A 16,232-nucleotide genomic window follows, 5' to 3' on the forward strand; every position below is an offset into this window, starting at 1 on the left:
GCCATTCTAACACGCGGGTGCTGCACCTTCCCCAGCTATCCTGGCACTGTGACTGGGCCATTCTAACACGCGGGGGCTGCACCTTCCCCAGCTATCCTGGTACTGTGACTGCGCCATTCTAACACGCGGGGGCTGCACCTTCCCCAGCTATCCTGGTACTGTGACTGCGCCATTCTAACACGCGGGTGCTGCACCTTCCCCAGCTATCCTGGCACTGTGACTGGGCCATTCTAACACGCGGGGGCTGCACCTTCCCCAGCTATCCTGGCACTGTGACTGCGCCATTCTAACACGCGGTGGCTGCACCTTCCCCAGCTAGCCTGGCACTGTGACTGGGCCTTTCTAACACGCGGGGACTGCACCTTCCCCAGCTATCCTGTTACTGTGACTGGGCCATTCTAACACGCGGGGGCTGCACCTTCCCCAGCTAGCCTGGTACTGTGACTGCGCCATTCTAACACGCGGGGGCTGCACCTTCCCCAGCTAGCCTGGTACTGTGACTGCGCCATTCTAACACGCGGAGGCTGCACCTTCCCCAGCTATACGGGTACTGTGACTGCGCCATTCTAACACGCGGGGGCTGCACCTTCCCCAGCTATCCTGGTTCTGTGACTGCGCCATTCTAACACGCGGGGGCTGCAACTTCCCCAGCTATCCTGGTACTGTGACTGGGCCATTCTAACACACGGGGGCTGCACCTTCCCCAGCTATCCTGGTACTGTGACTGGGCCATTCTAACACGTGGGGCTGCACCTTCCCCAGCTATCCAGGTACTGTGACTGCGCCATTCTAACACGTGGGGGCTGCACCTTCCCCAGCTATCCTGGTACTGTGGTTGCGCCATTCTAACACGCGGGGGCTGCACCTTCCACAGTTATCCTGGTACTGTGACTGCGCTATTCTAACACGCGGGGGCTGCACCTTCCCCAGCTATCCTGGTACTGTGACTGCGCTATTCTAACACGCGGGGGCTGCACCTTCCCCAGCTATCCTGGTACTGTGACTGCGCCATTCTAACACGCGGGGGCTGCACCTTCCCCAGCTATCCTGGCACTGTGACTGCGCCATTCTAACACGCGGGGGCTGCACCTTCCCCAGCTATCCTGGTACTGTGACTGCGCCATTCTAACACGCGGGGGCTGCACCTTCCCCAGCTATCCTGGTACTGTGACTGCGCCATTCTAACACGTGGGGGCTGCACATTCCCCAGATTTCCTGGTACTGTGACTGCGCCATTCTAACACGTGGGGGCTGCACCTTCCCCAGCTAGCCTGGTACTGTGAAAGCGCCATTCTAACACGCGGGGGCTGCACATTCCCCAGCTATCCTGGTACTGTGACTGCGCCATTCTAACACGCGGGGGCTGCACCTTCCCCAGCTATCCTGGTACTTTGACTGGGCCATTCTAACACGCGGGGGCTGCACCTTCCCCAGCTAGCCTGGTACTGTGACTGCGCCATTCTAACACGTGGGGGCTGCACCTTCCCCAGCTATCCTGGTACTGTGACTGCGCCATTCTAACACGCGGGGGCTGTACCTTCCCCAGCTATCCTGGTACTGTGACTGCGCCATTCTAACACGCGGGGGCTGCACCTTCCCCAGCTATCCTGGCACTGTGACTGTGCCATTCTAACACGCGGGGGCTGCACCTTCCCCAGCTATCCTGGTACTGTGACTGCGCCATTCTAACATGCGGGGACTGCACCTTCCCCAGCTATCCTGGCACTGTGACTGCGCCATTCTAACCCGCGGGGGCTGCACCTTCCCCAGCTATCCTGGTACTGTGATTGCGCCATTCTAACACGCGGGGGCTGCACCTTCCCCAGCTATCCTGGTACTGTGACTGGGCCATTCTAACACGCGGGGCTGCACCTTCCCCAGCTATCCTGGTACTGTGACTGGGCCATTCTAACACGCGGGGGCTGCACCTTCCCCAGCTATCCTGGTACTGTGACTGCGCCATTCTAACACGCGGGGGCTGCACCTTCCCCAGCTATCCTGGTACTGTGACTGGGCCATTCTAACACGCGGGGGCTGCACCTTCCCCAGCTAGCCTGGTACTGTGACTGCGCCATTCTAACACGCGGAGGCTGCACCTTCCCCAGCTATCCGGGTACTGTGACTGCGCCATTCTAACACGCGGGGGCTGCACCTTCCCCAGCTATCCTGGTTCTGTGACTGGGCCATTCTAACACGCGGGGGCTGCAACTTCCCCAGCTAGCCTGGTACTGTGACTGCGCCATTCTAACACGCGGGGGCTGCACCTTCCCCAGCTATCCGGGTACTGTGACTGCGCCATTCTAACACGCGGGGGCTGCACCTTCCCCAGCTATCCTGGTACTGTGACTGCACCATTCTAACACGCGGGGGCTGCACCTTCCCCAGCTATCCTGGCACTGTGACTGCGCCATTCTAACACGCGGGGGCTGCACCTTCCCCAGCTATGGCGCAGTCACAGTATTTAATTTTGACTACAGTGACTGCGCCATTCTAACACGCGGGGGCTTCACCTTCCCCAGCTAGCCTGGTACTGTGACTGCGCCATTCTAACACGCGGGGGCTGCACCTTCCCCAGCTATCCTGGTACTGTGACTGCGCCATTCTAACACGCGGGGGCTGCACCTTCCCCAGCTATCCTGGTATGTGACTGCGCCATTCTAACACGCGGGGGCTGCACCTTCCCCAGCTATCCTGGTACTGTGACTGCGCCATTCTAACACGCGGGGGCTGCACCTTCCCCAGCTATCCTGGTACTGTGACTGCGCCATTCTAACACGCGGGGGCTGCACCTTCCCCAGCTATCCTGGTACTGTGACTGGGCCATTCTAACACGCGGGGGCTGCACCTTCCCCAGCTAGCCTGGTACTGTGACTGGGCCATTCTAACACGTTTGGGCTGCACCTTCCCCAGCTATCCTGGTACTGTGACTGCGCCATTCTAACACGCGGGGGCTGTACCTTCCCCAGCTATCCTGGTACTGTGACTGCGCCATTCTAACACGCGGGGGCTGCACCTTCCCCAGCTATCCTGGTACTGTGACTGGGCCATTCTAACACGCGGGGGCTGCACCTTCCCCAGCTAGCCTGGTACTGTGACTGGGCCATTCTAACACGTTTGGGCTGCACCTTCCCCAGCTATCCTAGTACTGTGACTGCGCCATTCTAACACGCGGGGCTGCACCTTCCCCAGCTATCCTGGTACTGTGACTGCGCCATTCTAACACGCGGGGGCTGCACCTTCCCCAGCTATCCTGGCACTGTGACTGCGCCATTCTAACACGCGGGGACTGCACCTTCCCCAGCTATCCTGGCACTGTGACTGCGCCATTCTAACACGCGGGGGCTGCACCTTCCCCAGCTATCCTGGTACTGTGACTGCGCCATTCTAACACGCGGGGGCAGCACCTTCCCCAGCTATCCTGGTACTGTGACTGGGCCATTCTAACACGCGGGGGCAGCACCTTCCCAAGCTATCCTGGTACTGTGACTGCGCCATTCTAACACGCGGGGGCTGCACCTTCCCCAGCTATCCTGGCACTGTGACTGGGCCATTCTAACACGCGGGGCTGCACCTTCGCCAGCTATCCAGGTACTGTGACTGCGCCATTCTAACACGCGGGGGCTGCACCTTCCCCAGCTATCCTGGTACTGTGGCTGCGCCATTCTAACACGCGGGGGCTGCACCTTCCCCAGCTATCCTGGCACTGTGACTGCGCCATTCTAACACGCGGGGGCTGCACCTTCCCCAGCTATCCTGGCACTGTGACTGCGCCATTCTAACACGCGGGGGCTGCACCTTCCCCAGCTATCCTGGTACTGTGACTGCGCCATTCTAACACGCGGAGGCTGCACCTTCCCCAGCTATCCGGGTACTGTGACTGCGCCATTCTAACACGCGGGGGCTGCACCTTCCCCAGCTATCCTGGTTCTGTGACTGCGCCATTCTAACACGCGGGGGCTGCACCTTCCCCAGCTATCCTGGTACTGTGACTGGGCCATTCTAACACGCGGGGGCTGCAACTTCCCCAGCTATCCTGGTACTGTGACTGGGCCATTCTAACACGCGGGGGCTGCACCTTCCCCAGCTAGCCTGGTACTGTGACTGCGCCATTCTAACACGCGAGGGCTGCACCTTCCCCAGCTATCCGGGTACTGTGACTGCGCCATTCTAACACGCGGGGGCTGCACCTTCCCCAGCTATCCTGGTACTGTGACTGCACCATTCTAACACGCGGGGGCTGCACCTTCCCCAGCTATCCTGGCACTGTGACTGCGCCATTCTAACACGCGGGGGCTGCACCTTCCCCAGCTATGGCGCAGTCACAGTATTTAATTTTGACTACTGTGACTGCGCCATTCTAACACGCGGGTGCTGCACCTTCCCCAGATCCTGGTACTGTGACTGCGCCATTCTAACACGCGGGGGCTGCACCTTCCCCAGCTATCCTGGTACTGTGACTGCGCTATTCTAACACGCGGGGGCTGCACCTTCCCCAGCTATCCTGGTACTGTGACTGCGCCATTCTAACACGCGGGGGCTGCACCTTCCCCAGCTATCCTGGTACTGTGACTGCGCCATTCTAATACGCGGGGGCTGCACCTTCCCCAGCTATCCTGGTACTGTGACTGCGCCATTCTAACACGCGGGGGCTGCACCTTCCCCAGCTATCCTGGTACTGTGACTGGGCCATTCTAACACGCGGGGGCTGCACCTTCCCCAGCTAGCCTGGTACTGTGACTGGGCCATTCTAACACGTGGGGGCTGCACCTTCCCCAGCTATCCTGGTACTGTGACTGCGCCATTCTAACACGCGGGGGCTGCACCTTCCCCAGCTATCCTGGTACTGTGACTGCGCCATTCTAACACGCGGGGGCTGCACCTTCCCCAGCTATCCTGGCACTGTGACTGCGCCATTCTAACACGCGGGGGCTGCACCTTCCCCAGCTATCCTGGTACTGTGACTGCGCCATTCTAACACGCGGGGACTGCACCTTCCCCAGCTATCCTGGCACTGTGACTGCGCCATTCTAACACGCGGGGGCTGCACCTTCCCCAGCTATCCTGGTACTGTGACTGCGCCATTCTAACACGCGGGGGCTGCACCTTCCCCAGCTAGCCTGGTACTGTGACTGCGCCATTCTAACACGCGGGGGCAGCACCTTCCCCAGCTATCCTGGTTCTGTGACTGCGCCATTCTAACACGCGGGGGCTGCACCTTCCCCAGTTATCCTGGTACTGTGACTGGGCCATTCTAACACGCGGGGGCTGCACCTTCCCCAGCTATCCTGGTACTGTGACTGCGCCATTCTAACACGCGGGGGCTGCACCTTCCCCAGCTAGCCTGGTATTGTGACTGGGCCATTCTAACACGCGGGGGCTGCACCTTCCCCAGCTATCCTGGTACTGTGACTGCGCCATTCTAACACGCGGGGGCTGCACCTTCCCCAGCTATCCTGGTTCTGTGATTGCGCCATTCTAACACGCGGGGACTGCACCTTCCCCAGGTATCCTGGCACTGTGACTGGGCCATTCTAACACGCGGGGGCTGCACCTTCCCCAGCTATCCGGGTACTGTGACTGCGCTATTCTAACACGCGGGGGCTGCACCTTCCCCAGCAATCCTGGTACTGTGACTGCGCCATTCTAACACGCGGGGGCTGCACCTTCCCAAGCTATCCTGGTACTGTGACTGCGCCATTCTAATACGCGGAGGCTGCACCTTCACCAGCTATCCTGGTACTGTGACTGGGCCATTCTAACACGCGGGGGCTGCACATTCCCCAGCTATCCTGGTACTGTGACTGAGCCATTCTAACACGCGGAGGCTGCACCTTCCCCAGCTATCCTGGCACTGTGACTGCGCCATTCTAACACGTGGGGGCTGTACCTTCCCCAGCTATCCTGGTACTGTGACTGCGCCATTCTAACACGCGAATGCTGCACCTTCCCCAGCTATCCGGGTACTGTGACTGCGCCATTCTAACACGCGGAGGCTGCACCTTCCCCAGCTAGCCTGGTACTGTGACTGCGCTATTCTAACACGCGGGGGCTGCACCTTCCCCAGCTATCCTGGTACTGTGACGGAGCCATTCTAACACGCGGGGGCTGCACCTTCCCCAGCTATCCTGGTACTGTGACTGCGCCATTCTAACACGCGGGGGCTGCACCTTCCCCAGCTATCCGGGTACTGTGACTGGGCCATTCTAACACGCGGGGGCTGCACCTTCCCCAGCTATCCTGGCACTGTGACTGCGCCATTCTAACACGCGGGGCTGCACCTTCCCCAGCTATCCTGGCACTGTGACTGCGCCATTCTAACACGCGGGGGCTGCACCTTCCCCAGCTATCCTGATACTGTGACTGCGCCATTCTAACACGTGGAGGCTGCACCTTCCCCAGCTATCCGGGTACTGTGACTGCGCCATTCTAACACGCGGGGGCTGCACCTTCCCCAGCTTTCCTGGTACTGTGACAGCGCCATTCTAACACGCGGGGGCTGCACCTTCCCCAGCTATCCTGGCACTGTGACTGCGCCATTCTAACACGCGGGGGCTGCACCTTCCCCAGCTATCCTGGTACTGTGACTGGGCCATTCTAACACGCGGGGGCTGCACCTTCCCCAGCTATCCTGGCACTGTGACTGCGCCATTCTAACACGCGGGGGCTGCACCTTCCCCAGCTATCCTGGTACTGTGACTGCGCCATTCTAACACGCGGGGGCTGCACCTTCCCCAGCTATCCTGGTACTGTGACTGGGCCATTCTAACACGCGGGGGCTGCACCTTCCCCAGCTATCCTGGCACTGTGACTGCGCCATTCTAACACGCGGGGGCTGCACCTTCCCCAGCTATCCTGGTACTGTGACTGCGCCATTCTAACACGCGGGAGCTGTACCTTACCCAGCTATCCTGGTACTGTGACTGCGCCATTCTAACACGCGGAGGCTGCACCTTCCCCAGCTATCCTGGTACTGTGACTGAGCCATTCTAACACGCGGGGGCTGTACCTTACCCAGCTAGCCTGGCACTGTGACTGGGCCGTTCTAACACGCGGTAACTGCACCTTCCCCAGCTATCCTGGTACTGTGACTGGGCCATTCTAACACGCGGGGGCTGCACCTTCCCCAGCTATCCTGGTACTGTGGCTGCGCCATTCTAACACGTTGGGGCTGCACCTTCCCCAGCTATCCTGGTACTGTGACTGCGCCATTCTAACACGCGGGGGCTGTACCTTCCCCAGCTATCCTGGTACTGTGACTGCGCCATTCTAACACGCGGGGGCTGCACCTTCCCCAGCTATCCTGGCACTGTGACTGCGCCATTCTAACACGCGGGGGCTGCACCTTCCCCAGCTATCCTGGTACTGTGACTGCGCCATTCTAACACGCGGGGACTGCACCTTCCCCAGCTATCCTGGCACTGTGACTGCGCCATTCTAACACGCGGGGGCTGCACCTTCCCCAGCTATCCTGGTACTGTGACTGGGCCATTCTAACACGCGGGGGCAGCACCTTCCCCAGCTATCCTGGTACTGTGATTGCGCCATTCTAACACGCGGGGGCTGCACCTTCCCCAGCTATCCTGGCACTGTGACTGGGCCATTCTAACACGCGGGGGCTGCACCTTCCCCAGCTATCCTGGCACTGTGACTGGGCCATTCTAACACGCGGGGGCTGCACCTTCCCCAGCTATCCTGGCACTGTGACTGGGCCATTCTAACACGCGGGGCTGCACCTTCGCCAGCTATCCAGGTACTGTGACTGCGCCATTCTAACACGCGGGGGCTGCACCTTCCCCAGCTATCCTGGTACTGTGGCTGCGCCATTCTAACACGCGGGGGCTGCACCTTCCCCAGCTATCCTGGCACTGTGACTGCGCCATTCTAACACGCGGGGGCTGCACCTTCCCCAGCTATCCTGGCACTGTGACTGCGCCATTCTAACACGCGGGGGCTGCACCTTCCCCAGCTATCCTGGTACTGTGACTGCGCCATTCTAACACGTGGGGGCTGCACATTCCCCAGCTATCCTGGTACTGTGACTGCGCCATTCTAACACGTGGGGGCTGCACCTTCCCCAGCTAGCCTGGTACTGTGACAGCGCCATTCTAACACACGGGGGCTGCACATTCCCCAGCTATCCTGGTACTGTGACTGCGCCATTCTAACACGCGGAGTCTGCACCTTCCCCAGCTATCCTGGCAATGTGACTGCGCCATTCTAACACGCGGGGGCTGCACCTTCCGCAGCTATCCTGGTACTGTGACTGCGCCATTCTAACACGCGGGGGCTGCACCTTCCCCAGCTATCCTGGTACTGTGACTGGGCCATTCTAACACGCGGGGGCTGCACCTTCCCCAGCTATCCTGGTACTGTGACTGCGCCATTCTAACACGCGGGGGCTGCACCTTCCCCAGCTAGCCTGGTACTGTGACTGCGCTATTCTAACACGCGGGGGCTGCACCTTCCCCAGCTATCCTGGCAATGTGACTGCGCCATTCTAACAGCGGGGGCTGCACCTTCCCCAGCTATCCTGGTACTGTGACTGGGCCATTCTAACACGCGGGGCTGCACCTTCCCCAGCTATCCTGGCACTGTGACTGCGCCATTCTAACAGCGGGGGCTGCACCTTCCCCAGCTATCCTGGTACTGTGACTGGGCCATTCTAACACGTGGGGTCTGCACCTTCCCCAGCTATCCTGGTACTGTGACTGCGCCATTCTAACACGCGGGGGCTGCACCTTCCCCAGCAATCCTGGTACTGTGACTGAGCCATTCTAACACGCGGGGGCTGCACCTTCCCCAGCTATCCTGGTACTGTGACTGCGCCATTCTAACACGCGGGGGCTGCACCTTCCCCAGCTATCCTGGTACTGTGACTGCACCATTCTAACACGCGGGGGCTGCACCTTCCCCAGCTATCCTGATACTGTGACTGCGCCATTCTAACACGTGGAGGCTGCACCTTCCCCAGCTATCCGGGTACTGTGACTGCGCCATTCTAACACGCGGGGGCTGCACCTTCCCCAGCTTTCCTGGTACTGTGACAGCGCCATTCTAACACGCGGGGGCTGCACCTTCCCCAGCTATCCTGGCACTGTGACTGGGCCATTTAAACACGCGGAGGCTGCACCTTCCCCAGCTATCCTGGTACTGTGACTGCGCCATTCTAACACGCGGGGCTGCACCTTCCCAAGCTATCCTGGCACTGTGACTGCGCCATTCTAACACGCGGAGGCTGCACCTTCCCCAGCTATCCTGGTACTGTGACTGCGCTATTCTAACACGCGGGGGCTGCACCTTCCCCAGCTATCCTTGTACTGTGACTGGGCCATTCTAACACGCGGGGGCTGCACCTTCCCCAGCTATCCTGGCACTGTGACTGGGCCGTTCTAACACGCGGTAACTGCACCTTCCCCAGCTATCCTGGTACTGTGACTGGGCCATTCTAACACGCGGGGGCTGCACCTTCCCCAGCTATCCTGGTACTGTGGCTGCGCCATTCTAACACGTTGGGGCTGCACCTTCCCCAGCTATCCTGGTACTGTGACTGCGCCATTCTAACACGCGGGGGCTGTACCTTCCCCAGCTATCCTGGTACTGTGACTGCGCCATTCTAACACGCGGGGGCTGCACCTTCCCCAGCTATCCTGGCACTGTGACTGCGCCATTCTAACACGCGGGGGCTGCACCTTCCCCAGCTATCCTGGTACTGTGACTGCGCCATTCTAACACGCGGGGACTGCACCTTCCCCAGCTATCCTGGCACTGTGACTGCGCCATTCTAACAAGCGGGGGCTGCACCTTCCCCAGCTATCCTGGTACTGTGACTGCGCCATTCTAACACGCGGGGGCTGCACCTTCCCCAGCTATCCTGGTACTGTGACTGGGCCATTCTAACACGCGGGGGCTGCACCTTCCCCAGCTATCCTGGCACTGTGACTGCGCCATTCTAACACGCGGGGGCTGCACCTTCCCCAGCTATCCTGGTACTGTGACTGCGCCATTCTAACACGTGGGGGCTGCACATTCCCCAGCTATCCTGGTACTGTGACTGCGCCATTCTAACACGTGGGGGCTGCACCTTCCCCAGCTAGCCTGGTACTGTGACAGCGCCATTCTAACACACGGGGGCTGCACATTCCCCAGCTATCCTGGTACTGTGACTGCGCCATTCTAACACGCGGAGTCTGCACCTTCCCCAGCTATCCTGGCAATGTGACTGCGCCATTCTAACACGCGGGGGCTGCACCTTCCGCAGCTATCCTGGTACTGTGACTGCGCCATTCTAACACGCGGGGGCTGCACCTTCCCCAGCTATCCTGGTACTGTGACTGGGCCATTCTAACACGCGGGGGCTGCACCTTCCCCAGCTATCCTGGTACTGTGACTGCGCCATTCTAACACGCGGGGGCTGCACCTTCCCCAGCTAGCCTGGTACTGTGACTGCGCTATTCTAACACGCGGGGGATGCACCTTCCCCAGCTATCCTGGTACTGTGACTGCGCCATTCTAACACGCGGGGGCTGCACCTTCCCCAGCTATCCTGGCACTGTGACTGGGCCATTCTAACACGCGGGGGCTGCACCTTCCCCAGCTATCCTGGTACTGTGACTGGGCCATTCTAACACGCGGGGGCTGCACCTTCCCCAGCTATCCTGGTACTGTGACTGCGCCATTCTAACACGCGGGGGCTGCACCTTCCCCAGCTATCCTGGTACTGTGACTGGGCCATTCTAACACGCGGGGGCTGCACCTTCCCCAGCTAGCCTGGTACTGTGACTGCGCCATTCTAACACGCGGAGGCTGCACCTTCCCCAGCTATCCGGGTACTGTGACTGCGCCATTCTAACACGCGGGGGCTGCACCTTCCCCAGCTATCCTGGTTCTGTGACTGGGCCATTCTAACACGCGGGGGCTGCAACTTCCCCAGCTAGCCTGGTACTGTGACTGCGCCATTCTAACACGCGGGGGCTGCACCTTCCCCAGCTATCCGGGTACTGTGACTGCGCCATTCTAACACGCGGGGGCTGCACCTTCCCCAGCTATCCTGGTACTGTGACTGCACCATTCTAACACGCGGGGGCTGCACCTTCCCCAGCTATCCTGGCACTGTGACTGCGCCATTCTAACACGCGGGGGCTGCACCTTCCCCAGCTATGGCGCAGTCACAGTATTTAATTTTGACTACTGTGACTGCGCCATTCTAACACGCGGGGGCTTCACCTTCCCCAGCTAGCCTGGTACTGTGACTGCGCCATTCTAACACGCGGGGGCTGCACCTTCCCCAGCTATCCTGGTACTGTGACTGCGCCATTCTAACACGCGGGGGCTGCACCTTCCCCAGCTATCCTAGTATGTGACTGCGCCATTCTAACACGCGGGGGCTGCACCTTCCCCAGCTATCCTGGTACTGTGACTGCGCCATTCTAACACGCGGGGGCTGCACCTTCCCCAGCTATCCTGGTACTGTGACTGCGCCATTCTAACACGCGGGGGCTGCACCTTCCCCAGCTATCCTGGTACTGTGACTGGGCCATTCTAACACGCGGGGGCTGCACCTTCCCCAGCTGGCCTGGTACTGTGACTGGGCCATTCTAACACGTTTGGGCTGCACCTTCCCCAGCTATCCTGGTACTGTGACTGCGCCATTCTAACACGCGGGGGCTGTACCTTCCCCAGCTATCCTGGTACTGTGACTGCGCCATTCTAACACGCGGGGGCTGCACCTTCCCCAGCTATCCTGGCACTGTGACTGCGCCATTCTAACACGCGGGGGCTGCACCTTCCCCAGCTATCCTGGCACTGTGACTGCGCCATTCTAACACGCGGGGACTGCACCTTCCCCAGCTATCCTGGCACTGTGACTGCGCCATTCTAACACGCGGGGGCTGCACCTTCCCCAGCTATCCTGGTACTGTGACTGCGCCATTCTAACACGCGGGGGCAGCACCTTCCCCAGCTATCCTGGTACTGTGACTGGGCCATTCTAACACGCGGGGGCAGCACCTTCCCAAGCTATCCTGGTACTGTGACTGCGCCATTCTAACACGCGGGGGCTGCACCTTCCCCAGCTATCCTGGCACTGTGACTGGGCCATTCTAACACGCGGGGCTGCACCTTCGCCAGCTATCCAGGTACTGTGACTGCGCCATTCTAACACGCGGGGGCTGCACCTTCCCCAGCTATCCTGGTACTGTGGCTGCGCCATTCTAACACGCGGGGGCTGCACCTTCCCCAGCTATCCTGGTACTGTGACTGCGCCATTCTAACACGCGGAGGCTGCACCTTCCCCAGCTATCCGGGTACTGTGACTGCGCCATTCTAACACGCGGGGGCTGCACCTTCCCCAGCTATCCTGGTTCTGTGACTGCGCCATTCTAACACGCGGGGGCTGCAACTTCCCCAGCTATCCTGGTACTGTGACTGGGCCATTCTAACACGCGGGGGCTGCACCTTCCCCAGCTAGCCTGGTACTGTGACTGCGCCATTCTAACACGCGAGGGCTGCACCTTCCCCAGCTATCCGGGTACTGTGACTGCGCCATTCTAACACGCGGGGGCTGCACCTTCCCCAGCTATCCTGGTACTGTGACTGCACCATTCTAACACGCGGGGGCTGCACCTTCCCCAGCTATCCTGGCACTGTGACTGCGCCATTCTAACACGCGGGGGCTGCACCTTCCCCAGCTATGGCGCAGTCACAGTATTTAATTTTGACTACTGTGACTGCGCCATTCTAACACGCGGGGGCTGCACCTTCCCCAGTTATCCTGGTACTGTGACTGCGCCATTCTAACACGCGGGGGCTGCACCTTCCCCAGCTATCCTGGTACTGTGACTGCGCTATTCTAACACGCGGGGGCTGCACCTTCCCCAGCTATCCTGGTACTGTGACTGCGCCATTCTAACACGCGGGGGCTGCACCTTCCCCAGCTATCCTGGTACTGTGACTGCGCCATTCTAATACGCGGGGGCTGCACCTTCCCCAGCTATCCTGGTACTGTGACTGCGCCATTCTAACACGCGGGGGCTGCACCTTCCCCAGCTATCCTGGTACTGTGACTGGGCCATTCTAACACGCGGGGGCTGCACCTTCCCCAGCTAGCCTGGTACTGTGACTGGGCCATTCTAACACGTGGGGGCTGCACCTTCCCCAGCTATCCTGGTACTGTGACTGCGCCATTCTAACACGCGGGGGCTGCACCTTCCCCAGCTATCCTGGTACTGTGACTGCGCCATTCTAACACGCGGGGGCTGCACCTTCCCCAGCTATCCTGGCACTGTGACTGCGCCATTCTAACACGCGGGGGCTGCACCTTCCCCAGCTATCCTGGCACTGTGACTGCGCCATTCTAACACGCGGGGACAGCACCTTCCCCAGCTATCCTGGTACTGTGACTGCGCCATTCTAACACGCGGGGGCTGCACCTTCCCCAGCTATCCTGGTACTGTGACTGGGCCATTCTAACACCCGGGGGCAGCACCTTCCCCAGCTATCCTGGTTCTGTGACTGCGCCATTCTAACACGCGGGGGCTGCACCTTCCCCAGTTATCCTGGTACTGTGACTGGGCCATTCTAACACGCGGGGGCTGCACCTTCCCCAGCTATCCTGGTACTGTGACTGCGCCATTCTAACACGCGGGGGCTGCACCTTCCCCAGCTATCCTGGTACTGTGACTGGGCCATTCTAACACGCGGGGGCTGCACCTTCCCCAGCTATCCTGGTACTGTGACTGCGCCATTCTAACACGCGGGGGCTGCACCTTCCCCAGCTATCCTGGTTCTGTGATTGCGCCATTCTAACACGCGGGGACTGCACCTTCCCCAGGTATCCTGGTTCTGTGACTGCGCCATTCTAACACGCGGGGGCTGCACCTTCCCCAGCTATCCTGGTACTGTGACTGCGCCATTCTAACACGCGGGGGCTGCACCTTCCCCAGCTATCCGGGTACTGTGACTGCGCTATTCTAACACGCGGGGGCTGCACCTTCCCCAGCAATCCTGGTACTGTGACTGCGCCATTCTAACACGCGGGGGCTGCACCTTCCCAAGCTATCCTGGTACTGTGACTGGGCCATTCTAACACGCGGGGGCTGCACCTTCCCCAGCTATCCTGGCACTGTGACTGGGCCATTCTAACACGCGGGGACTGCACCTTCCCCAGGTATCCTGGTTCTGTGACTGCGCCATTCTAACACGCGGGGGCTGCACCTTCCCCAGCTATCCTGGTACTGTGACTGCGCCATTCTAACACGCGGGGGCTGCACCTTCCCCAGCTATCCGGGTACTGTGACTACGCTATTCTAACACGCGGGGGCTGCACCTTCCCCAGCAAGCCATTCTAACACGCGGGGGCTGCACCTTCCCCAGCTATCCTGGTACTGTGACTGGGCCATTCTAACACGCGGGGGCTGTACCTTACCCAGCTAGCCTGGCACTGTGACTGGGCCGTTCTAACACGCGGTAACTGCACCTTCCCCAGCTATCCTGTTACTGTGACTGGGCCATTCTAACACGCGGGGGCTGCACCTTCCCCAGCTATCCTGGTACTGTGACTGGGCCATTTTAACATGCGGGGGCTGCACCTTCCCCAGCTAGCCTGGCACTGTGACTGGGCCATTCTAACACGTGGGGGCTGCACCTTCCCCAGCTATCCTGGCACTGTGACGACGCCATTCTAACACGCGGGGGCTGCACCTTCCCCAGTTATCCTGGTACTGTGACGATGCCATTCTAACACGCGGGGCTGCACCTTCCCCAGTTATCCTGGCACTGTGACTGGGCCATTCTAACACGCGGGGGCTGCACCTTCCCCAGCTATCCTGGTACTGTGACGACGCCATTCTAACACGCGGGGGCTGCACCTTCCCCAGTTATCCTGGTACTGTGACGATGCCATTCTAACACGCGGGGGCTGCACCTTCCCCAGCTATCCTGGTACTGTGACTGGGCCATTCTAACACGCGGGGGCTGCACCTTCCCCAGCTAGCCTGGTACTGTGACTGCGCCATTCTAACACGCGGAGCCTGCACCTTCCCCAGCTATCCGGGTACTGTGACTGCGCCATTCTGACACGCGGGGGCTGCACCTTCCCCAGCTATCCTGGCACTGTGACTGCGCCATTCTAACACGCGGGGGCTGCACCTTCCCCAGCTATCCTGGTTCTGTGACTGCGCCATTCTAACACGCGGGGGCTGCACCTTCCCCAGCTATCCTGGTACTGTGACTGGGCCATTCTAACACGCGGGGGCTGCACCTTCCCCAGCTAGCCTGGTACTGTGACTGGGCCATTCTAACACGCGGGGGCTGCACCTTCCCCAGCTATCCTGGTTCTGTGACTGCGCCATTCTAACACGCGGGGCTGCACCTTCCCCAGCTATCCTGGTACTGTGACTGCACCATTCTAACACGCGGGGGCTGCACCTTCCCCAGCTATCCTGGTACTGTGACTGCGCCATTCTAACACGCGGGGGCTGCACCTTCCCCAGCTATCCTGGTACTGTGACTGGGCCATTCTAACACGCGGGGGCAGCACCTTCCCCAGCTATCCTGGTACTGTGACTGGGCCATTCTAACACGCGGGGGCTGCACATTCCCCAGCTTTCCTGGTACTGTGACTGCACCATTCTAACACGCGGGGCTGCACCTTCCCCAGCTATCCTGGTACTGTGACGACGCCATTCTAACACGCGGGGGCTGCACCTTCCCCAGTTATCCTGGTACTGTGACGATGCCATTCTAACACGCGGGGGCTGCACCTTCCCCAGCTATCCTGGTACTGTGACTGGGCCATTCTAACACGCGGGGGCTGCACCTTCCCCAGCTAGCCTGGTACTGTGACTGCGCCATTCTAACACGCGGAGCCTGCACCTTCCCCAGCTATCCGGGTACTGTGACTGCGCCATTCTAACACGCGGGGGCTGCACCTTCCCCAGCTATCCTGGCACTGTGACTGCGCCATTCTAACACGCGGGGGCTGCACCTTCCCCAGCTATCCTGGTTCTGTGACTGCGCCATTCTAACACGCGGGGGCTGCAACTTCCCCAGCTATCCTGGTTCTGTGACTGCGCCATTCTAACACGCGGGGCTGCACCTTCCCCAGCTATCCTGGTACTGTGACTGCGCCATTCTAACACGCGGGGGCTGCACCTTCCCCAGCTATCCTGGTTCTGTGACTGTGCCATTCTAACACGCGGGGGCTGCACCTTCCCCAGCTAGCCTGGCACTGTGAC

This window comes from Ascaphus truei, chromosome 2, assembly GCF_040206685.1.
Source record: "Ascaphus truei isolate aAscTru1 chromosome 2, aAscTru1.hap1, whole genome shotgun sequence".
In the NCBI taxonomy this organism is placed as follows: domain Eukaryota; kingdom Metazoa; phylum Chordata; class Amphibia; order Anura; family Ascaphidae; genus Ascaphus; species Ascaphus truei.